At 41.0% G+C, this 25,949-nt stretch overlaps 2 pseudogenes; one reads left to right on the forward strand and one right to left on the reverse strand.

The window, feature by feature from the left end:
- Positions 1–18,615, forward strand: part of LOC139948740 (uncharacterized) — a 29,907-nt pseudogene extending 11,292 nt beyond the window's left edge.
- Positions 18,616–19,624: 1,009 nt separating this feature from the next.
- Positions 19,625–25,892, reverse strand: LOC139948795 (uncharacterized; annotated as a pseudogene).
- Positions 25,893–25,949: the final 57 nt, after the last annotated feature.

A 25,949-nucleotide genomic window follows, 5' to 3' on the forward strand; every position in this document is an offset into this window, starting at 1 on the left:
CTTTTTTATTAGAAGTTGTTAGTGACTTGCATGAAATCAACTAAACTCATTTTCTTGTGTTCATCTCCTCAGGTCCCACTCCATCAGCTAACCACAACAGTGCACCCTCGATAGGAAATGCTAAGAAATTTGGTTCACAACCTGCAAGACCCGGAGGCAATAATCAGAGTGCACCTGCTGTAGGACGTCTACCTCCAACTCCCTTTCAGAACTCCGGAAGGCAAGAACCGCCTTCCCCGAAGCTTCCAGGTCGTCCCTTTCAAAGTAAACCTGCAGCTTCAGAGGATTCAAATAACTCACAGAGTAAACCGGCGTGGATGAACAATAAAAGCAATTCCAATATTACAAAAGGTTTCAACTCTGGCGGCGGTCAGTCGGGCGGGGCACCGCCTCCACCGCCCCCTCAACATAATAAACCACGCCCTCCATCGGTTACGTCGATGCCTCCCCCTCCCCCACCAGGTAGAGGGAATCAAAATGGTAGACCAGCTCAAGCTCCTGGTAGACCCAGCTCAGGACGGCCCTCAGCACCACCAGGTCGACCTGTATCACAGGGAAGAATGGCACCGCCCCCGCCGCCCCCCGCAAGAGACCCCCCGCCCCCGGCCAGACAGCCGCCCCCTCCATCCAGGCAGCCCCCTCCATCCAGGCAGCCCCCTCCTCCTATTCGAGACCCTATGCAGGATTGTTCGCCGCAATCAAACGGACCAACATTTGGTGGAGCACCGCCCCCACCTCCACCCTCGAGGGGTCCTGTAGGTGGTCGACCCCCACCACCCCCAAGGGGGAATGACGGTCCGTCGTCGAGACCATCAGCAACGCCACCCCCCTCCTCCCCCGGCAAGAAATACAGCTCGTCCAACGTCTGGTACCATGGCTCCTCCCCCAGTGCCTACATCAAGTAGACCGCCTCCGTTACCACCCTCAAGGAACAGTGCACCACCCCCACCACCTCCTATGAGGGATAGACCGCCCTCTATTGTTGGGATGCCGCCCCCTCCCCCTCCAAGTAGAAATGGACGACCTTCGACCTCATCACCACCTGTCATCACTAATAATAATGGATATGGTAAGTCTAAACCTGTAATCCCCTCCTTTCTGCGCTAAGCAAAAATTGAGCAGGGCACCAGTTGCAAGTGTAAATTTGACTGAATTTGGTCGTCCATTGGTCGTCGAAGTTGCGAGAGAATAATGGAAGAAATAAAAAACCTTGTCACATGAAGTTGTGTGCTTTCAGATACTTGAGTTTGAGACCTTAAAAAACAAATTCTGAGCTCTCGAAATAACTTCTTCCTCAAAAAAATGTTACTTCAGAGGGAGCCGTTTCTCACAATGCTTAACACTAACAACATCTTTCCATTGATCGCTACCGCGTAGGTTTTTATGCTAACAATTATTTTGAGCAAATACCAATATAATCCAGTGCCTTTATGTGAAAAATGCATGTACATGTACATGTAAGTTTGAAGAAGGAAACAGGAATGTTTCTTTTGGCCAACAATTACTTTGGAGGCAACTGGTGATCAATGAACTCCATTCACCTTAAGACCTTTGAGGCTTACCACATTTGTGGTTTTAAAGTCTGTTCTTAACTGTGTTAAAGGCATTGGACACTACTGGTAACTACTCAAGATAATTGTTACTGTAGCTCAAAAACTTACTTGGTAACGAGCAATGGAGAGCTGTTGATAGTTTAAAACATTGTGAGAAACGGCACCCTCTGAAGTAACATATTTTTTTAGAAAAAGGTAGTTTCCCATTTAACTATAAAGAATTCAGGCCTGAAGCCCTTTTTATGTATCTGAAAGAACACAAATTTGTGCCACAAGGGTGTTCTTTCTTTCATTGTTCTCTTGCAAATTTGATGACCAGTTGAGCCAAAATGTTCACAGGTTTGTTATTTTATGCACACATGTTGTGACACACCATGTGAGAATACTGGTCTTTGACGAGGTGTCCGGTGCCTTTAAATGGGAGGTCAAAATAGAATGCTATATATTTATTTTTGAAGTGTCCCTGCCAGACTTCAATTGTCTGGTTGTCTACTGAATCATATCCTGGAAAGAAAGAACAAATCCTGAGCTGAGACTTAAGTATGTCTTGCAGGCGTGTATGCTTCATTTTTGAAAGGGCAAGGGCACCAAGGCATTATTACAAGGGTAAACATGGCTTTTTGTCTCCTTAGGGTAAAGGGCACCCTAATGAGGAAATTGTAAATTTCTACTTGAGAAGTTCAAGGGCACCAAGGCAACGACCAGGGGCATGAAGGCAAATTTGCCGTTGTTGCCTCCATGAAGTATCACGCCTGGGTTTTTTCTCCTGAACAATCAATTGGGCCCTGTAGCCGATTTCACGAAACATAAGGATTAATGTCATCTTGAGTTAGGACGAGGATGGGTTCAATGCGTTCTAATGTCTATGGAAAGGGAACCGTGGTCACCCTGGTCAAGTGTTCAGACTGCAATCACAAGGTGGTGGGTTCGAATCCCTCAGCTAACCGCTGACTTCACAATGACTATAGAATAATTAGTGTCGTCTTGTTACTGAATCACAATTTCTTAATTTGTGCAGTTCATAATAATAGACATTAAAGCCATTGGACCCTTTCGGTACAGAAAAACAAAACAAAAAGTTCACAGATTTACAAATAATTTACAGGGTGTACAGAAGGTAATGGTCAAAGACTTCTCTTGAAATATTAGTCCATGAAATGCTTTACTTTTTGAGAAAATATAAAAACAATATAAATTCTTGTTAGCGAGAATTACGGATTTATTATAAACACCATGTCATGACATGGCGAAACGTGCGAAAACAAGGGTGGGTTTTCCCGTTATTTTCTCCGGACTCCGATGACCGACTGAGCCTAAATTTCCACAGTTTTTTAAATTTTTTTATAGAAGTTGTGACACACGAAGTGTGGGCCTTGGACAATACTGTTTACCGAAAGGGTCCAATGGCTTTAAACCAATGTTTGTATGAGAGAGATTGGTTGTTGCCAGCTTGGCGTTTATATCCCCCTTTGGGAGTTTGCCGAGTTCCCTTGACGGACGATCATCCAAACAAACAAACAACAATAAACTTTTCTCAAGTCCTAAGTCCTGAAATTAATCCATAAGTTAGGAAGAGTTCGATGAAATCGACGGCTATTCACATACATGGGTGACGGATTTGAATGCTAAGTCATTATTAATCATGTAGAGCTGTAAGGGGACTATGGCTTTAGTTTGTTAACTTTCTTTTTACCTTGAAATGAAATACTTTGAATGTGTGACCTTAGACATCATCCTGTGTACAACCATACCAGGAAATGATAAGTGTAAAAATACAGTGAATTCCGGTCAGCATACATATCACTACATGGAACTATATGTGCATCGTTTAGATAATGTAAGAGGCTAAAAGCAAAGTGTACCTTTGGTTTTTGCAAACAGTTGATTGTTTTTATCCAACAGAATGTATACTTAAGGAAACCGATCTGCGAAAAATTTCATTTTTAAAGCGCTCCGATCTTTGTGGGGCGCTATATAGACGATATGGCCCATGTTTACATTTAAACCGCCCTCTGTTGAAAAAAACACTTTGTACGTCATGTTTCGCCGGGCAAAAAGACACGTCGTTATGGTAAGATTGCAGACACTTTCTAGGTGGCTGCCAAAACACATAGGTTTTGCCCGGCGATATGCGCGTGAATCATGTTATGGTTTTCGTGTGATCTCAGAGGTCACATGGTCTATAAAAGCTTACATTGTTAGTATTGTTATTATTATTTCAAAAGGTGGTTGTATTTTTGAGATACCGCCGCAAATCCGGCGTGAATATGTCCACCCAGTAAGAATTATCTTTAAAAGGAATACATGTTCTGATAAACGCAAAAATTGAACCAAAATCAATTTTGAGATGTTAAAACTTGCGTCTGTTTACATAACTGCATTACATCAAATTGAAATGTTTCTCAAAATGCTTTACTATCGGACAAGTCCCTGCTGTTGGGTTTTACAGTGATAACCAAACGCATACCTTCCCTTTAAATAGTGGTCATATTTGAGATGATTGTCACCCAATAAGTGTCCCCTCATCGATGTGCACACATTATTCACAAAAGAACCGGGGTTAGACTATTGTTAGCTATGACGCTTTCTATAACAACAGATTCAAAGGGTTAAAAAAAAACATTACCTGTTTGTGATTCCCCTTTTAAAACCCACCTACATGTACACATGTATTGTTGGCACTAACCATTGCTCAACAACGCTCTGCCTTTTCAATGAAAACCAATAAATGTCAGGCATGCAACTCTTCCGCATTTCCGCGTTTTTTTAACGTGACAAAAAAAACCAAAACATAATTTTTGTTTTGTTTTTAAATGTTTTTTTTTTAAAGCTTAATATATGCCTGGCAACAACAGTGTACAACTACAATCATGTAAAATAAGCCTAGTACATGCTAACAATGCACCTCAGAGCATAGAAAACCTCAACATCTTCTATGGTACCATTGTGGGTATCATGTCCCGTGGCGTTTCGGCTGCCTCGCTCCTCACTTGCGTTGTGCCTTTGAAAAATGTTCCTCTTTTTTTTTCAACGGGCAGTTGCATGCCTGAAATGTATGGGCACAGATTTTGGGGAAAATCCACAAGCCCTCAGGACTTAGCCAAGAATCTTTACTGGACAGTGTTTTTATTTACAAAACTAGAATCAAAATGAGAAGGGACTTGAATCAAAATGAAAACACAGTTTTATAATCTAAACTGTATTAGTTGAACAGACAATATTCAAAAAGAAGTTTTATCTCTTCTGTCAGTCTGTGGTATTGGTGAAATTCAGCAAGATCGAAAGATGATTGTGAGATTTGAACTCAACACTTGAACGTCATTCTTTTGAGACAAAGATCTAATGATTTAAAAGAAAAGAAAAGACCAATGGACTTGTCCTGTCATGAGTTTACTGGCCCGACACTGAAACCACTGGCCCGAGGCCACTGTGGCACTGTACTTTTTGTTTGGTTGGTATAATGTGCAGGCCTGTAAGCTTCGTTTTTGAAAGGGCAAGGGCACCAAGGCAGTTTCTCCTTGGTAAAGGGCACCGTTAAGTAAATTGCTGCTAGAGCATTTCAAGGGCACTCAAGGCAATGACCAGGAGACATTGAGGCAATTGTCCTTCTATGCCTCCGTGAAGTATCAGGCCTTATGATCTCCTGTGTTGATATGTTTATGGTATAATAAAACGTGATAACTTGGTGACTCTGGATTCTGTACTTCCTCAAAACATAGTGATGTTTTACCTAATATTTATTGTTTTTATACTGAGCTGTTGGTATAAAGCTTTTTTCTTTTCTAGAATAAACAAAAAAAAATATACAAATTTAATTGAAGTACATGTATCACTTGACACGAGCTACGTGTTTCCTCTTCTTAGGTTAAAGATGAAGTTGAGTTATCCATAAATTTGAAATTTATGTTTTTTTGTAGATGTTTTCAGGCCTGATACTTCACGGAGGCAACGGAGGCGATTGCCTCCGTTGCCTCTTGTCATTGCCTTGGTGCCCTTAAAATGCTCCAGTAGAAATTTACAATTTCCTCATAGGGTGCCCTTTGCCAAAGAGAAAATGCCTTGGTGCCCTTGCCCTTTTAAAAACGAAGCATACAGCCCTGTGTTTTGATTACTCTGGACATATTCAAGAAGAAACTGAAAACTCATTTGTTTTGCTAATTATCTTATTTTCTTCAGCTGTTTTCCTTATGTGTGTAGGCGCCTTGATTAGGTTTTCCAGATAAGTGGGTTACATGTATTATTATTATTATTATTATTATTATTATTATTATTTCAGATGATTCGTTCGAGAGCCGCTTCAAGTTCCGATCGTCGGATGAGTTTCCACAACCTGTACCTTACACACCGTCAAACAAGACGTATCCAAGTAGATCGTTACAAAATAGACAAAGTAAGTATTGTACCCTGACTTCCTTACAAAATATCAGGGCCCAATGTCATGGCCCTGTTTACCGCAAGCAAAGACATAACACTTAAGGCCGGTTTATAGTCGGGTCGCATCATGGTCTGGCGATGGAAATCTTGACGCGCGATCAAAAAAAGACAACTTTTTAGGCCTCGGTGATGACTATAAACTGCGTCAACATTTTCATCGCGCTTCCATCTTCCAAATGTTATGTTGGCATACAGGCCCCTTAAAATGGGGTAAGTAGATTATTGTTACAAGCTCTTGCTTTGACATATCCGAGGCCATCCAACAGACAGAAAGTTGTTTTCCTTGTATTTTCTATTTCCTTATAAATCTTCTTTACTGGTGTTGCAGGCAGTCGCAGGGACCATGATGCTATCAATTATTTACGTACAGGGAAACTAACCATTGTAAACAATGTTGAGACTTCCTAGCGGTTCCATTTATGCCAAGTCAGTTAACATTCATGGATCATAAAATACAAGTCACTAACAATAACATGCGATTACAGAGGCCACATCAAAACTATGGTTTGTTTGGAGGGCTAGTTAGGGGACATTCATTATTGTGTTTTTTTTTTCCCTGATTTTTGTTTTACCCACTCACCCAAAATTAAAATTGTTAGATATATTAAATGGCTTCATAATGTTACAAAATGCATCTATACAATGACGAAGAAAGTAATGGCGCAAGTGAACCAGATATATTTTAGATCAAAGGTCTCCTCACTTTCAATTGAATTTTCATATTGTATTCAGTGATTTCTTTTCACCCAGCCACAGTTCCGATAATTTTTTTGTAGGAATTTTTGAATATTGTTATTTCTGAATGGCCTGTAGTGACTACCGTAGAAAGGTTCAGGGGTGGATTTTACAAAGGTAGTCCTAACTTAGGACTAGTCCTAGGCAATGCTAAGAGATAGGACCAGTCCTAAGTTAGGATGAGTTACTGGTCCTAACTTAGGACCAGTCCTATCTCTTAGCATTGCTTAGGACTAGTCGTAAGTTAGGACTACCTTTGTGAAATCGACCCCACGAAAAATAACGTTAGCAGAATGAATGTATGACAAGATACCATTGGGCACCATTAACAGACGCAGTGCGCTACTTACCTGTAGACTCAGTTTATTACACAACGGAGCAGTTATCAGAAAACGCACTAGTAGAGGATGGTGAGTGTTAAGTGCATGCTGAGGCCCGAGTGCATGGAGACACAAAACAGTCAATATCAGGGCTCCAATTCGGAGGAAAACCCTCCAGAGTACAAAGCTATAGTAGCTCAAAGCTAAGGTCCGAGTGCACGGAGACAAGACAGTCAAATCAGGGTGTTCTTTTGTCGAAAGAAGCGCACAAGACTGCAGGGCTGGTAGCTCAAAATCGTTACTGGACTCTACTGGGATTTCAAAGACTTGGGTGGTCCACACAGAAATTTGTGTACAAAGTCTCTGGGAAACTGTTAAGTGCAAGACCAGTGACAAAGTAAGAACAACAGAATGCTCTACAAGAAGGTGTTTTTGAGACTGTGTCTTTGCTACAGATATGCATCATCAGCATCTTTAAGATTCAAAACATGCATGTTGTAAGATGATAACTGTGTCTTAAGATGCCTGGGTTCACGGTTTGAGATGTCTTGAGTATTTTGTTCAAAGTATGATCTTTGAAAATTCAACAGGATTTTGTCTGCATCTTGGTTGCACATGCTTGTTGGAATGGTAGAAAATCGTAACAAATTATAATAATACTATTAGTTAGTTTTTATATATCACTTTGCAGCGTCCAACATTATTACCCCTAGCCACTGGGCCTTAAATCATTCCTTAAACCGTCTCAGCTCCTTGGGGAGTATACACCCTTGTGCAACAAATGCGCTACTCGGCTAAATCAATCACAAGAACCATCTGTGCCCTCACAGTACCCATTTACCCCTGGGTGGAGGGAAGCTTATGGTTAAGTGTCTTGCTCAGGGACACAAGTGTCCCCACCGGGATTCGAACCCACACTCTGCTGATCAAACACCAGAGCTTGATTTCGGCGCTCTTAACCGCACAGCCACGACACCCCAAAAATACACAACTACAATCAGACAGATTTTCCACATGTATTAAAGTTACATTTAATTAAGTAGCCCCCGTTTGTTATCTATAAGCTCCACAATGAAACTATGCCAAATAAGATATTTGTTGGGCTATTTTTTTGCCAATGTCTGCTGGCTGTATTTTTTTTTTGGCAGCGTACTTCTTTTGACATTCTATAAATAAATTCATGCACAGTAGCAGTGGTCCGATCTCCAAATGCCAGTTAAAACACAAGAGGACCAGTCAGAAATCTCTCCGAGTGGTCTGGTGTTGAGAAGTATCCCTATTTCTAGCCTTTAGTCAAGGCGCACGCGGCACACCGGATAGCACGCACAGCCCCAACGATTTTGGTGGGAGAAAATGTAACGAATTTGCATCAACGGTTCTTGTGACGTCATGCAAGTAATTGTGGCTTCTTATTGGCCAGCAACTCACCCTGCTAATGCATTATGCATTACATTTTCTTCCACCAAAATTGTTGGCAAATGTAAAGAAAAACATCAGGCCCCAAAACGAGTTGGTAAAGGTGCTTCGCCGCTCGCGGTGATAGTCTTTTTTCGTGCGTTACATTTTTGGGGTTGTGCGTGCCATCCGATGTGCCGCGTGCGCCTTGACTAAAGGCTACCCTATTTCTTGAAACTTGGACTAGTTCAAAAACTTATGGGACTAGTGAAATGACAAGCTATTTGGTCCTGCTGGCCAGTCACTAAACATAAAAAAAGTTCATGGCCTGATGCCTGATGTTTTGACCCTAGCCATAGAAATAGAACCCGGAGAACACTGAGCTCGGCCACCCTCTGTGTCGTCTGTGGACGCAGCGTATCATCCGATACCATGCGATACGCGTGTCTGGCCAAATTATCATTGCGTGAGATGCGTGAATGGCAAGATGTCAGCGCACATAGACCGTTTCTAGTGTTTTCATTGGTCAATGATGATGTCATTGTATGGCAAATCTGTATGGCAAAATATTTTGCCATACATGCGTTACAAAATATGGCGTATGCGCATCCATAAAAATGGTCTCACAACGAAACCGCATGCACAATGAGACACTCGGCGTTCTCCGGGTTCTATATATATGACCCTAGCAGAGTCTTTTCTCAATGCATTTTTACCATGGGTTCTTTTGGCTGCTCAGACATATGCAGCAGCTGAAGGGCAAACCCTGAGGGATTTGCAACATTTCTTCCCAAGTTACTTTTACCTTGCCCAATTAATAATTTCAACTGTGTTATGCTGAATTTTTGTGCACAGTTGATATAAATCCCCAGTTGGAGAGACCAGGTAAACCTGACCATGTGTTGCTTGCTAAATTCCTCATTACATGAATCAACACATGTTCAACATCATGATCAAGCATTGCATACTCGTTGGTGTTATAAAACATTGCCTGCACAACAGCCAGTTCAATTCATCCTTTCCCAACCTCGCTCCCAGGGGTGTTTTATCTCGCCTTGCTCATCCAAAGCCCCTGTGGTACCTTTTCAAAGTCGTAATTAATAACTGGTTCGGTTAGACTTGCCATTGGTTAAGCAAAACAATCATTGGTTATGGCCCCGAAAACACACCCCTGGTATTGATTCATTAAAGGGACACGTTGCCTTGGATCGGGCGAGTTGGTCACTGAAAAGCGTTTGAAACGGTTTGTTATATGCACATGGTTTGAAAGATGTTTTTAAAGTAATAAAACGATCCCCACAAGTATGCCTCGAAATTGCCTGGTTTTCCTTATTCGTCGTGAACTAACTCGGCATGCCATTTTGTGAAGTCAAGTTTTTGACTCCATAAAATGACCGACCATTATTAGTTCTCAAAGTAAAAGGAAAACCACGCAATTTTGAGGCATGTTTGTGTGGATCATTATATTCTACTTTTGAATCATCTTTCTAACCATATCGATTTCATAACATACGATTTTAAAGGAACACGTTGCCTTGGATCGGTCGAGTTGGTCTTTGAAAAGCGTTTGTAACCGTTTTTTATAAAATGCATATGGGTAGAAAGATGTTGTAAAAGAGAATACAATGATCCACACAAACATGCCTCGAAATTGCGTGGTTTTCCTTTTACCTCGTCGACTAACACGTTGTCCATTTATGGGGGTCAAAATTTTGACTCCCATAAATGGCCGACCATGTTAGTTCGCACAGTAGAAGGAAAACCACGCAATTTCGAGGCAAACTTGTGTGGATCATTGTATTCTACTTTTAAAACATCTTTCCAACCATATGCATTTTATAAAAAACGGTTACAAACGCTTTTGTTTTGACCAACTCGTCCGATCCAAGGCAACATGTTCCTTTAAGCGCTTTACATGGACCAACTCGACCGATCCAAGACAAAGGGTCCCTTTAAAGTGTGCTAGAATCTGACATTTTAATTGAGCCTGTAGCCGATTCACTCTACACGTCCACTCAAGAATGGTAACCCGCAAAAGAGGCATCAAGTCAAACAGCAACTGGTCCCCTCTCATTCTTCTTTGATCTTGTGCGATGTCTTAACTCTATTTAGTTTAGGGTGATTGTGATTCATTGAAATGGAATCGCGCCAAAATACTTTTTCATACGCACATACATTTTCACACATACGTACTAAGCATGAATGGGTAATGTGATGAACGGTTATGCTACTTTAATGATGTCGTCATGATGAATACATTGACCTTTGCCAGACAGCATTCTGTAATTGCAGGTTTCCTTCAACCTACATTCGATAACAAACTAAAGTGTCTGCTACTATTGAGCAGACAACATCCCTAAATGTCAAGTCATGTTCAACTTGTACAACTGTTGATTTAGTACATACATGTGTAGTTTAAATCCAGTGCTCATGCTGTGACTTTAGTAGTTGGTGTTTCCCTTGACCCCTGCCCCAACACCCCTACCCCTTTCTCTCTAACCCCATCCAAACCCCTCTACCCACACCCCTCTCTCTCTCTACGCACACCCCCTTTCTCCTCTACCATTCACCCCTGCCCCTCTACTTTACCCTAACCCCTCTACCCCACCCTTATCCCTATCCCTGCCCCTCTACCCCTGCCCCTCTACCCACACCTCTCCTCTCTAACCCCATCCCAACCCCTCTAGTCCAACCCCCTCCCTCTATGCACACCTATACCCCTATACCCATCACCCATGCATGCCCTTCTACCCCACCCATACCCTAACCCCCCTGCCCCCTCAACCCACACCCCTTTCCCTCTACTCCTCTACCCAACCCCTACCTCTGCCTTATCCCATTACCCCTCACCCCTGCCCCTCAACCCACCCCTGTCCTTACCCCTGCCCCTCTACCAACATCTACATCTACCTTACCTCTCTACCTCTCAACAACCCCCCATCTCTACCCAACCCTTACCTCTGCCCCTCTGCCCACAACCCTTTCCCTCTACCCTTCTACCCAACCCCTACATCTACCTTACCACCCTACCCCTCACCCCTACCTCTCTCCCACCTCCATCTCTACCCAACTCTTACCTCTGCCCCTCTACCCACATCCCTTTCCCTCTACCTCTCTACCCACCCCTACATCTACCATACCCCTCTACCCCTCACCCATACCCCTCACCCACCCCCATCTCTACCCTACCCTTACCTCTACCCACACCCCTTTTCCTCTACCTCTCTACCCAACCCCTACATCTACTATACCCCTCTACTCATCACCCCTGCCCCTCTCCCACCCCTATCTGTACCCTTCCTTTACCTCTGCCCCTCTACCCACACTCCTTTCCCTCTGCCCAAAACCTACCTCTATCTTACCCCTTGACCCACACCCCTTTCCCTCTATTCCTCACTCCTGCCCCCTACCCCTGCCCCTCTACCCATGTCCCTCTACACTACCCTTACCCATCCATCTCACCCCACCCCTCTACCCCATCTAACCCCACCCTGTCCCCAAACCATAGTATTGCATAACACCACACAGTCAAGTCTACATAAAACCACTTCATGGTCAACTGTCCACAATGTTTCTTCCATCAGTTTTCTCCATCAGTAAAATATTAAGTACATTGTTTGAGCTCAAGACATCATTTTCAAAATCCATTTTTATCTTAGACGTGTTAGCATTCGTAAAACTATACATAGTAACTATTTACACTTATTTCATTTTCAAGCATTGTTACACTTCCAGGACTTGAATCATGGGCTTTTCCCAAACCTCAACTTTGGCCCCTGTTCCACCTTGGGCTCCTGCTCCACCTTGGGCTCTGTCACAATTGTGGAGCAGTGTGCATACAACTTTACTGCACTGTGTTTCCAACAACAAATGAAGGCTGGAGATGGAGCCCAAGCTGAGGTTTGGAAAAAAGTCCTCGTTTACATTTCCGCAATTTTTAATCTTCTCGTTTTGTTTCATTTCTTGTAGGTGGAAAAAGAGCTCCACCCCCTGAACCTCCCCACTAAGGTGATGAAGAGACGGTGAAGATAGTCTTTTGAGTCTACAAGACGGATGATGGCAAGCAGATTTCCCAGTCAACAGTCCATGACACAGTAACTTCACTTATCAACCACTTCACTTTATCTTACACCCGTTTTAGAAAGGCGCACCAGAGTTGCTCCGAATCAAATAGATTAGGAGCGACTCTAAGACGACCCAAATGAGTGTTGGTTTCAGACCAACACGCCAGAGTCACGCCGAACCAAACAGATTAGGAGCAACTCTTGGCCGACCGAAATAAGTTTTGGTTTCAGACAAGTGCACCAGAGTCGCGATGAACCAACTAGATTAGGAGCGACTGTGGGTCGACCAAGAACAGGCGAACTACATGTAAACATAACATTTACATTGGCTCCGCTCATGACAAGATCAACGTCTGAAACCAAGCTGCTCCAGGGTCGTTCCGAACGACTTCAACAGTAGATCTTTCGACTTCTAGCGAGTCCAGTCGCTCCTAACTGTTACAGATGCAAAAATTCTCATGTACTTATTTCAGAATTTGGTTTGGTGCGACTATGGAGTGCCTGTCTGAAACAGGTCTAAGCAGCTTTAGATGGATTACCTCCTAACAACTGTAAGACAAAAAGTGGTGCAGTCACTATCACTTCTTGAACTCTTACCCCTATTTTTGGAAATCACATCATCAACCTCTCCCTTTCCACCCACCCCCTGTGACCCATTCTTGGATTGATCACTGTAACTGATAAGTTGAGGTTTGCACCACGTGCAGGCTTGATACTTCACGGAGGCAAGAAAGAAGATTGCCTTCATGCCCTCTGGTCAATGCCTTGGTGCCCTTGAAGAGCTCCAGTAGAAAGTTACAATTTCCTCATACGGTGCCCTTTACCAAGGAGAAAATGCCTTTGTGCCCTTGCCCTTTCAGAAACAAAACATATAGGCCTGCACAAGTAAATGTCTTTTGAGTGGTGTTAGTTCTGAAAAGTTCCGATGCTTGACAGCTCAACTTTTTGATGATAGTATGCTCTGATCGTCTTCATTCTCCGGAAGACAATCAGAGCATTCGATTATCGAAGCCTTGAGAACTTGAGTTTCTTTTCAGAACCAACACTATACTCAAATAAGATTGTCACATGGTGTGACCACACCCTCCACTGAATATACTCCCTTTATAAAACTTGTAAATCCTTTTTAGTTCAACCTCAATACCAAGCAACCTGAATCACAATTTTCTTTTTCAATTTTGTCGTTTTGAGTTTTTGAGTTCTGAAGTCTGTATTTTGTTGGTTTGAGTTAGAAGTTGTTGACAACAATTTGAGGGATACTTTGAAGTGAAATCACTTCATTCTGTCCTCTTGTTGACTTTTTAAAACCTTGATTTAAGGCCCGTTTATAGTCGGTCACACAATGGTCGCACGATGGAAATCTTGACGCGATGTCACAAAAAACACAGTTTGTATGCCTCAGCGATGACCATTAAATGGATCACGCGTCAAGATTTCCATCGTGCGACTGACTATAAACTGGCCTTTATACAAAAACATTCCAAGATGATTTCTCAAGACGCAGAAGTCATTAACTAGTGTCATGAAACGCAGGGTGTAATGTTATGGCTCTGCTTACCGCTGAATTCTGCGCATCACTCACCATTCTCCGCCTGCTGTGCAAGCGCTGAATTTCTGCGCTAGTAGAAACGTCAAGTATGCATGCGGACAAACATAAATACTCTGCTAACCTTTGTAATACGCTTGGCGCGGAACTCCCTGCTTCATTAGTAAGCGCTGATTATTTGCTTGTAAGGTGAGCAGAGCCATGATATTTGGTCCGGGTGTGGTTAGATGAATCCTTTAGTTCATAGTGACGCCATCTTGCACTTCCCTCCAATTAAGTTAGTGTGTTCAAAGTGAGGCTTGGAGGATAAATAGTCTGGCCCCCTGCAATAAAAGAAGAATCTTTGTCATTGTAAAGACAGGAGACTTGACCAAAGAATCACAGTATAACAATACATCCATTTAAAGATGCAAGGTTCAATTTTTTGGCCAAATTTGACACTCCCCCCCCCCCCCATAAAAAAAAAAACGAAGAAAAAAAACGACAAAACAAATACCCCAAAACGCCCAAACAAACAAAATTTGTAAGTAAACAAATAAGATTAAAATTTTACAAAGCTATTTTTATAGATTCAAGAAATGGCATTAGGAAAAAGCTCCCTTGAGCATATATTGAGCAGTGGTAGTTATTTAAATACTAAAAAATTAATTATTGACTGTATAAAAACATCATTAGTCTCATATCCATATGCTAACATAGGGTGGGTTCGATTAACTCCCCGCCCCCCCCCCCCTGTCGACCCCTCAGTGCTCACTCGGGTGAGCCCCTGACAAGAGCTAACCGAAAGATCACTCGCCCGCTCGTGGTGGCATCGTGCACCTGGGGCAAGCCCCAAAGTGACCCACTCCACAAGCAGGGCACATGGAGCTGATCCTGGTGAGCCCCTGGAATGACGTCAAAGCTATTCAATCGTATCGGGGGCAGACAGGGGTCAACCCAGGGAAGCTTATCGAACGCACCCAAGCATGTTTGGGCAGTGTTTTTAGCATATACTTTTATATGCAAAAGTTTTGATTTTGAAAGAAAATACCAAAAGAAAAATTCTACAAAAATTGGGCCATGCAACTTTGAAGCTAGTTTACCCCAAATACATGCTAAGCAGGTTTCCTTGTTTGGGTACTAAAATTTCATACTAACTGATTAACCCTAGCTGGTAGTATTAAGCCGGCTGGCGTAACATTTCTACGGAGCCCGACTAAAAATTTGATCCCCGTTTTTGTACAAAATGCACCAATACTTTTAAGAGATAAATTATGAGGAATACAAATTATGATTAAGTAGCAATATTATTTTGATATTATTTCTTTCCAATGTGTAATAACTTAATACTAAACAAAAAAAAATTCTTCAGTCCTTCAGAATATTGTAGGTTTAGATTATATAACTAAGTAAGGTAACTCTAACTACTCTAAGTATGATATTTTATTTCGGATCTTGGTTGCCCTTTAAGTTTCAAGATTCCATATTGAGTGGAGATTGTCCACTTAACAAAAACTTCCTAAGCACAGAAAAATTATGCTTAGCAGAAACAGGTTACCGGCCAACATGCCATAAAATTTACACTGTTGCAACTGGTACCCCACTTTAGTTTTTGCTTAGCATTGTTTTTTGCGAGACGGCTGTATGCAATGGGAGACTTTTGGGACGCTTGGTGGCAGCAGACTTACCAGGTAAAATCCATTGTTCTTGGTCATGTGCGCACGCTCAGAATTACGTAAACAATAGAGACTAAGTCTGCTGCCACCTAGCGTCCAAAAGTCTCCCATTGAGCCCTGTCCGAAAGCTCTCCTAATATTCAAAGGCATTGATCAGAGGGGGGAGGGTTAGGGTTCTTGTTTTCATCACCATATTTTGTACATGTTCCCTATTTTCTATTTTCGAACCCCTCAATCCAAACATTGCTCAGAATTTAGAGTATAACATTGAGTATAATCAGAATTTGTAAATAACTTTCAACTCAAAATAACCCAGGTTCGTGAAAAAACGTCTGATATGATTTTGAGTTCTGTAACATCACTGCACATTTAACATAACGTAGATACACAAGTTAAGTGTAGAGGGATGGTATACTTCCTTAACCTGCAGGGTGATTGGTCAGTTCAGATTTGAATTCAAAGGTTTTGATTGGTCAATAAGAGAACTTCTTTGTTCAAGACAAGTTTTATGTTGTACCTTCCCTTGGTCACCGAGGCGCATTATGCAGCCCTTGTTGCTTAGTTGGTACTCATGCTTCTTATCAATAATAGGAATGCCCTCACTGGTCCCCATATACATTGTACTCCTTGATGTGGGGAAGAAATTATCCATGAATTTGAAATGAACGGTGGGTGTAGTTTCAGTGAAGAAAATAAAAATACTTAATTATTATTTCCATGTACAAGAAAATAGTGAGGACTTTGAAGTTATTAAGTCAGGAAAAATGTGGTATGTGTAACTTTGCCATCGTTTAGTTTGAGTTGTATATGACCTTATGCAGATAATTGCAGAATTATTTCAGATTATAATCATTTTCTTCCATTACCCGTTAATCATAGTTTTATTTGATTCTTGATTTTTCCTTTTTCAAACAATTCAGTATAGATTACATGTTGTCCTAAAAAATATTCTTGTTTATAAAACTACTAAAAAACAATCATGACAAAAAATATTGGAAACTTTCAAAGGAAAGGCTAATCTGTTTTTTTTTTCATTTGTTATTTTTTATTTTCTACTTTTGTTTGGTTGTTTTGAATGAAAATTTACCCGAATGTTTCTGGGTGAAAACTTATACAAACCACAATAATACATGTACAAAGGGAATCCTGTCTGAAAATAGTTTAAAATATTTCCAGCTTCAGTGCTTTTCACTTAGTAACTTTCTTACGACCATTAATGTTGAGAGAAAACAGAATTGCTTTACTTCTGATAAAAACACTCACAGCTGACAGTCCTACATTTCAATAAAAATAGTTAATGGCCTGACATTTTTACCCTAGCAGAGTCTTTCTTGAAGTTCAACATTTCAGAAGATCTAGCTTGAAGTAGTACAACCATTAATCAATACCGTACAAGACTTGCATCTGAACCCGCATCTGACGGATTGAAACAAAGGCTACTGGTCCATGAGAATAGACTATACTCCATTACCTCGTTAGCTGGTAAGCAAAGAATATAGTTCTTAAGCAGAAATAACATGTGATGTCAAGTTCGGTATATCCTGCTTACTTTTTTGCTAAGTAAACACAATTACCATTTTCTGCCATAGCGGTATGAAATTGGGCCATGGTCTGAAATAAGATGCTTAAACTTAAAGGCTGATCGTTTTTATTTTTGCTGCAGTGTGACCTGGCCCTAAGACCGTAGCTATCTTAAAGACAGTTTCTAGACTTGACCAAAGTTAACGTGTCTTCCTTTCATAATTTCAATGTTGATTTTACAGATTGTACTGTATGTTTGATAGCTTCATCCATGTAGTCTTTTGTTCATGATGTAACTAAACTTTTTGAGTTGTAGCTGCGGTGATAGTCCTGACTAATTTCTATTTCGGTTATCAACTTAACCAATCAACAGGGTTCATTGACTGTTCCGGTTGACTTGGCCACTGGCTGGTTAATCACTGGCCAATGACCAGAGGTTACTGGTTATGACCGCCAAAACGCAACTCTGCATTAACCAATCAACAGGACTCAATCACCGTTTCGGTCGAATTGACCAATGACCGAAACAAACATTGGTTATTGACCAACAAAAAGTGTTTCAATACTCCCATTAAGGCCAGTTTGTAGTCTGTCACGCGGTGGGAATCTTGATCTCGCGCGGTGGTAATCATAAAAAAACACAGTTTATAGTCCTCGGTGATGACCATAAACTGTTTTTTAGGATCATGCGTCAATATTTCCATCATGCGAATGACAATAAACCGGCCTTTAGACCATTCATGTACAATTTTGTTTGACATTCAGGACTCGGTAGTTGTCCACTGCCCATTTTAGTGTAAACGTATACTCTTGAAAAGAGACTAATTGTGCCCATTTGTACAGGTCCCCTGCATCATGTGGTTTAGTTGCTTGGCAAAAACGCACACCAGTTTGCATTAGTCTCCATTACAAGTCAACTATTACTGTTATTTATATTTTCTTTTTGATTTGTAGTAATGTATAAATGTGTATATTGTTTGGGATTAAAGGGGCAGTTTGAGGATATTAATTATTGATAATATAAAAAAGAAAAAAAGCCTCTAACGAATAATGTCAAGGCAATTGTGTATATTATTGTATGTAATTTTTTCTGATATTTGTAAAGTGGTTTGTCTTTGATAAAATCACATCATTGTATGAAAGGTTTACAGTCGATTTAAAGCAAAACCATTTAAGTGAAAAAAAATCTGTATTTTTTGCTATGCATATTGCTAATTCAGAACTAAGAGTGGAAATCGTTGGCATAGACAATGGTACACTATAGATATAGGTAAAAAATGTATAATAAAAAAACCCTTTTTTGATTATATTACGATAGTAAAAACTCTTTGTATATGGTCCTGTAACAGTGAAATGAACTGTTGAATAAATAAGGATTGATGCTTTAAGATACTACCTTGGTTCCTTCTGGTGTTGTGGCTATGTCAGGGGCCAGTTTAGTCCCCGTTTCTGGTCAGCAGAGTGTGTTGGTTCGAATCCCCAGCCGTGACACTTGTGTCCTTAAGTAAGATACATAAGCATTGCTTCGTCCTTGGGATGGGACGTAGAGCCGTTGGTCCCATGTGTTGTGTAAGTTAAACGCATGTAAAAGAACCTTGTGCACTTGTCAAAAAGAGAAGGGGTTCGCCCCGGTGTTCCTTGATGTGGCTGCTGTATTTGCCATAGCACCTTGTAAACTCTTATAAGGTGCTAAATAATTTGGTCTAAAAATTCATCACTGAAATAACCTATCATTCTGAAAGTTTGTATATACTCAGCGCCTTGAGTACTTTGTTTGGTAGATACGTGAGCTATGTTAGACTTTGATATTATTATAATATTATTAGTCGCTTGTGGCCGGTCGCTGCTGACAGTTAAGAGCATCGGATCAAGCACTAGTGTTTCTGAGTGTGGGTTCGAGTCCTAGTCATGGCACTTGTACCCTTCAGCAAGATACTTAACCATGATAGGGGAGTACTTCGGATGGGACGTAAGCCCTAGGTCCTTGGTAGAGCACATAAGGGAACATGTATCATGGAATGGTAGGGGTTAACCCTGGTGTTTCTGGTTCACATAGCAAGCACCCTTGTTTACAGGTTTCCTCAGGCTTGCAAGCTACAGTGTAAGGGTAGGGGTTAACCCTGGTGTTTCTGGTTCACATAGCAAGCACCCTTGTTTACAGGTTTCCTCAGGCGTGCATTTTTAAGTTCACTTATGAGGCATCCTTGGTTTCAGTACCAGAATGTGTAATGACTTGACTTGTGGCTAAGCTCATAAAATCATAGAATGTATGTATCTGCTTGATCCAACTTGAACAAATATATTTTGATTGTTACCCGATGGACAAGTATTTTATACTCAATGCTTTCCAATTCCTTTCAAAAATAAATCCACAAACTACTTGAGAATGTACAAGGCATATGCCATCACCATTTATGTGAACTTATAGTTATCAAATTCCAAGAAAGTCAAAGCTGGATATTGAAACAATGTTAGCTTCAGAACAATTTTATTTACAAAACATTTACATCATTCACTAGATGCGTGTACATTAGATTCCTATGGTTGATTTCACAAAGGGGCGAGATTAATCTTGGTCTTGGAAAAGCGTTTGAAACCGTTTGTTATGAAATGCATAATGTTAGAGAGATGTTTTAAAACTAGAATCTAATGATCCACACAAAAAGGCCTCAAAATTGCACGGTTTTCCCTTTACGTCGCGAAGAAACACGGTTTAAAAATTTTGACTCCATAAAATGTCCAACCGAATAGTTGTCGACGTAAAAGGAAACCAGGCAATTTCGAGTGATACTTGTGTGGATCATTATATTCTATTTTTAAAATATCTTCCTAACCATATGCATTTCATAACAGACGGTTTCAAACGCTTTTCAAAGACCAACTTGACCGATCCAAGGCAAGGTGTTCCTTTAAGACAACATTGGTTGTGTTTATGTAGCCATTTGCAAGTTAGATTTGTACAATGACTTGCTTAGTCACAAGTTAAATGTTGAACACCAATGGTTAACACCCAAACACAATTCTGAATGTGTAAGACACAATGGTACCAGGGTTGAATCTGGAGGTCGCTATACGAAAGCTTGCCCCGAACCGTTCGACAAAGCAACTGTCTTTAGTCTGAGGAATTAAAATTTAAGCGGTAACGTGTGACTAACTTAGTCATTGTACCAGAACTTGTTGAAACTTAAACTCACAAATAGATTTATAGACTGTGTAAGTCTCACGCGTATTCAAGCATTTTTAGCCACTTTGGTCCCGACAAGGAAACAAACTCACGTTCTTTAACAGGTCCCAAGACTTGCGCATTATTGACAACTCATCTTAGTTTGTTTTTGAAATGGAGCCCTGGACACATTTTAAATTTCTTGAAAAAGGAAAACATTTTAACACAGCGTTATATAAAAAACATCCTCTTGCATAAAAAACATCCTCTTATTAAAAAGTCACAGAGTATTTAATAAGTTTTTTCATCTCGATGCTGATGACCCTGAGCTTTGCCTGCCACTACCAAGGGCAGAGGTCGCGCCCTCTGACCTTGGTGTGCCCTCTAACCTTGGGGTCATGTCAAATGATGACCTGGCTGTGTTCATAGCTAGTTGTGATTGGCTGCGGACATCTACGAGCTGTTCCATATGTCTGTAGTGCTCATTTGCATATTCCTTAGATCGGGCTTGGGATTTCCTGATGAGGTCCGAAGACAACTGGAGAACATCTGGTAAGAAAACAAAAATGAGAAGCATCGTAAATTGTTTTTTTATTTAAAAACCCTCAAGTGCCCACCGGAAATATGCTACAAAAAGGTTCAACTAGTCACTGGCTCCTCAGTAAGCCACAAATTTGATTAGAAGTGGAAAGGTGTTTGAAACCTCAGAACCTAGCCCAGGCTGTCAGCCAGACATCTGGAAGCCAGCTACAAAGAACAGTTGGCCTCACTTTATCAAAGGTTAGATCTGGGTAAGTCCATGCAGTTTATCACTCCCTCAAAAAAAACCCCAAAAAATCCACAACTTTAGGACCTGGGGCCGATTTCACAAAGATCTAAGATTGATCGTAGTTGCCAAGTAAATTGTGATGTCGCAATACAAATCACTATGGTGATACTGAAAATTTGTCTTGCGATGAATTTTATGATTTAAGAACCCTTGCAACGTGATAGTGTTCATCACACAATCTACAAAAAATGCTTCTTACTAATTTCCTCTTTACCATTAATGTCGTTTTCTGCAGAGTCGCCCTCCGAGATCTCATCCTCATCTTCATCTTCATCTGAACTGGAAGAAGACGAAACCTCACACCCTGCCTCTTTCCTCTCGTATCTCATCACAGGGTCGCCATCCAACGTCTTGAGCTTTGGTAAGGATAGAAGGATCCTCTTTCTAAAGAAACGGAAACAAGCTTCAAGTAACGGTTGCTTCAGCCATTCACAGTCTACAGCAAGGCCTTATATTTCATAAAACAGATCTTTCTGCTAAGCAAGAATTGAGTTGGGTACCAGTCGCAGCAATGTAAACTGTATGGCATTTTGGCTGGTAAACCACTTCTGCTAAGCAATGTCTCTCTGTTGTGCTTAGTAAGTTTTTATGCTTACATGCTTAATAAAATTGGGCACATGAAAAAGGCCTCCGCAGGGGCCAATTGCATGGCTCTGCTTACCGCCAAGTTATGCGCTAACAATATGTACAATCACCATTCTCTGCTTACTGTCTAAGCGCAGATTTTACGTACTAGCTCTGAGAAGCCAAGAATGCATAGAAATAAGGAGTACACAAGCAGAAATTTACTGCTTACCCATAACGCTTAGATGGTGTTATATTTTTTTACCTGTAGTCTGGTTGACGACAACATGGATTATCTTCCAAATTCAGAATCAGCAATGACCTCGGCAGCTCCTCTGAAAACAGCATTTCAAGGGAAAAAAATATTATACAAAATAAAGGTAAGCAAACACGAGAAACACGCATACTTGTCCAGTGGAAGGAGAGAGGTGGGCCTAATGTCTTTAGCTACTAAGCAAGGAATGAGTTGGGTACCAGTCGCAGGAATGGTAACTATGCAGCACTCTAGCAAGTTTCTTTGTGCTAAAAGCAAGTTTTATGCTTATGAAATTGTGCTTTATGAAATGCACTTTAAATACAGAACATTTGTTTTAAAAAAAAATAGTAAAGAAATCATTGTTCTGCTGAGAAAGGAGCAACATTAACTCTCATGAGTCTATTGCTCAATCAGAGAAACAGGGTTTAACTTCAAACCAACTTAGAGCAAGTTCGAGTGTGCCCAATGGTTAACTAAAGGTTGACCATTTGCTCAAACCAGGCTGGTCAACCATTGGTTGACTACTGTGGTCGACCACTTGGAACCAACCTCAAGCCCATGGTTTCTTCACTGGTCCCAACAGCATGTTCCATTCTAACATATGTAAAGCGCAGAGGGGAACCTGTGACACTAAAAAGGCGGAAGGTTGACTAGACTTCCAAATAAGTCGTTCGAGTGACTGGTCACTGCGCAAGTACATTGTATGTTGCTGGTCAGTAGTTGACCAAGGGTCCACTTAACGTGCCCACTCGAACTTGCTCAAAGAGTATTAAAATTAAACAGTCTTCCAAGACTTGTTCCTAGTCTTACCAGTGTTCAATTCTTGAATTTGATTTGATGACAAATCCAACAGCTTTAGCTCAGGTAGCACCGTCAGATTTTCTACACGCTCAATCTGGTTGTTGGCAAGTGTGAGGAAGCGGAGAGACTGAAGCGACTCTAGGTTCTCCATTTTCTTGATACAGTTCTAAGAAGCGAGAAAAAGTCAACTTTTGAATTTATAAATTTAACAAGACCTCAATATCTAGAATAACACAATAGTCCAGGAGCCAAACCCCAAAATTTTGGTAAAAAGCGTAACATTAAGTACAATCCAGCCAGGAACACGGGGGCGATCTCCTTCTCTTTTCGATAAGAGCGCTGGGTTCTTTTATGTGCATTACACAACATGCAAGGCCAACGGCTTTACGTCCCAACCGAATGCCACAGCAATGAAGGTGGCACATCGGAAAATAACAACTACAGTGACAACTAAATTCAGGCATTAGTTCTCTCCTTACCTGTTGTAAATAGAGATTTGTAACAGGTCCATCATTTCCAAATCGTCTATTTGTCGGATGTTTTCTCTGTCTAGTCGTACATGAGTCAGTTTACTCAAAGATTCTATTCTGTTAATAAAACAAGAAAACTATAAATATCATAAACATGTATACGGAAATATTTTAAATGCAGTAAATTTGTTTTATTCTTTAAAGCCAGTGGTCACTATTGATAATTTTCAAAGATCAGTCTTCTCACTTGGTGTATCTTAAAGTATGCATAAAATAACAAACCTGTGAAAATTTGAGCTCAATTGGTCGACGAAGTTGCGACCTAATAATGAAGGAAAAACACCCATTGTCACACGAAGTTGTGTGCGTTTAGATGGTTGATTTCGAGACCTCAAATTCTAAATCTGGGGTCTCAAATCAAATTACTTCTCTCTCGAAAGCTACATCACTTCAGAGGGAGCCGTTTCTCACAATGTTTTATACTATCAACCTCTCCCCATTACTCGTTTCCAAATGAGGTTTTATGCCGATAATTATTTCGAGTAATTACCAATAGTGTCCACTGCCTTTAAAGCAGTCTTTTTGTTGCTGTGGTGCCCCATGATTTTGCTGTGGTGTGGTGGTGCCCCTTGTCAGAGGAACATTGCTGTGCCCTTTCAAGAGCGAAGTTCAAGGCCTGTCATTACCTTTTTTCAGCTAAACTTTATTTTCAAATTAGCAGCGACGCAAAACAACTATTGATTCTGTTCACTTACAATTTTTCTTGTTGTCCGTCAGCGATCCCCTTGGGAAGATTTCTTCTTGCAATTAATGGAAGACTTATCTTCACTGGTTTCAATGGAACTAAATTAGAGAAAAGGAAGGGATAGTTATCTAAGAAAGTGTGTAATTTTAACTAGGTGAGATTTTACGGTAGTAGCACCATATGTAAACCTCTTTTGAGTAGTGTTGGTTCTGAGAAGAACTGGGGATCATCATTTCGATCAGTATGCTTTGATCATCTTCGGGAGAAGAAGAACAATACAGGGAAGGATCAAGCTACAAACCGTATTCACCGTAGGGTGTCGTGTCGAGCGGATAAGAGCATCGCACTCAAGCTCTGGTGCTTCTGTTCAGCAGAGTGTGGGTTCGAATCCCGCTCATGACACTTGTGTCCCTGATCAAGACACTTCACTATAATTGCTCCTCTCCACCCAGGGGTAAATGGGTACCTGTGAGGGCAGAGTTGGTTCTTGTGATTGATTTAGGCGAGTAGCGCGTATTAATGTTGCACAGGCTGCATACTCTCCACCGGGGAGCTGAGATGGTTTAAGGAGTGATTTAAGGCCCAGTGACCAGGGGTAATAATGTGAAGCGCTTTGGGACACCCTCCAATGTATAAAAACAGGTTATTATTTTTATTATTCATAAGAAGGGTGGGGCAGGGTAAGTAGGCGGGGTGAGGGATGGGGAGAGGGAATGCATGTTGGAGGACTGGGACTAGGGGGTGTTCTCATTATTACCAGTTGACATCTCTGATTCTTCACACAGTCTCTTGTACGTCTCTTCTCGTGACTGTAAAACCTCGTCCGCATCGGCTGAAGGACCCTTAGGTTCCACTTTCTTCTTTCCATCACCGGAGGGCGCTCTTGTTGGCTTTGATTTGGGTCGGCCTGTCGTTGTTTTAGACACAGGTGACTCTTTTGCTCCGGATTTAGGTTTTGCAGCAGTTGACTTTGCCTTCACTGTGGTCGGTGTGGACTTCTTCATTGTGATGTGATTCTAATGTAATAGAAATAGCACAAATGAAAATTCAAATAATTATACTGACGATTAATAATTAAAGTTTCAGACATTTTCTTGGCCAAAATTCATGGCTCTGCTTTACTGTGATCAAAGAATCAGCGTTTACGGAAGCAGGGAATTCCATGTTTACGTCAAGCGAACGAGTGCATACTCCCTCCACGTTACTCGGCATTCTTCGCTTTCAAACAGCTACCTTTTTGCTCATAAATGTAATTGAGTCTGTACTTATACGGAAGTAGTTGCGATAACGTAACCCTCCTCCCGACGGCCGTCAGGCCGGAGGTTACGTTATCGCAACTAATACGGAAGAAGAAGAAGCTACCAAGTTAGCACAGAAATTTGGCGCTTTCTTCACTGCCATGATGACACTGACACCCAGAGCAACCGGTAAATAGTGAGCGATTGAATCACACTGCACAGAGTTCGCCGGTAAGCAGAGCCATGAAATTGAGCCCTGATCTTGTTAGCAATCAAATTAATAGTCAGTATATTATGGGAAATGTTGGAAAAGCTTTTTATATACTATGATAAGATAAAAATAAAGGGATTAGGCCTAATTAAAAAAAAAAAAATTGAAAATTAGATTTAGATTTAGAAAATGTTAACCAACAAAAAGAACAAATACATGAAATACGACAATTTATGGCAGTAAAACAACGATTGAAACTTATAACATATTTACTCATGTGTTTCGGTTTTGTACAAATATAATCAGGATTTAATGAAGGACATCACTCATCAGAAAATGGTAAAAATCATCATCCTTGACAACAGGACGCTCGATTGTCAAAATTCTTGAATGTCAATAAGTATCTGAACTCTTGAGGGCGCTCTTCATGAAGGAAAAAAAAAGATTTA

Source organism: Asterias amurensis, chromosome 16, assembly GCF_032118995.1.
Source record: "Asterias amurensis chromosome 16, ASM3211899v1".
Taxonomy (NCBI): Eukaryota; Metazoa; Echinodermata; class Asteroidea; order Forcipulatida; family Asteriidae; genus Asterias; species Asterias amurensis.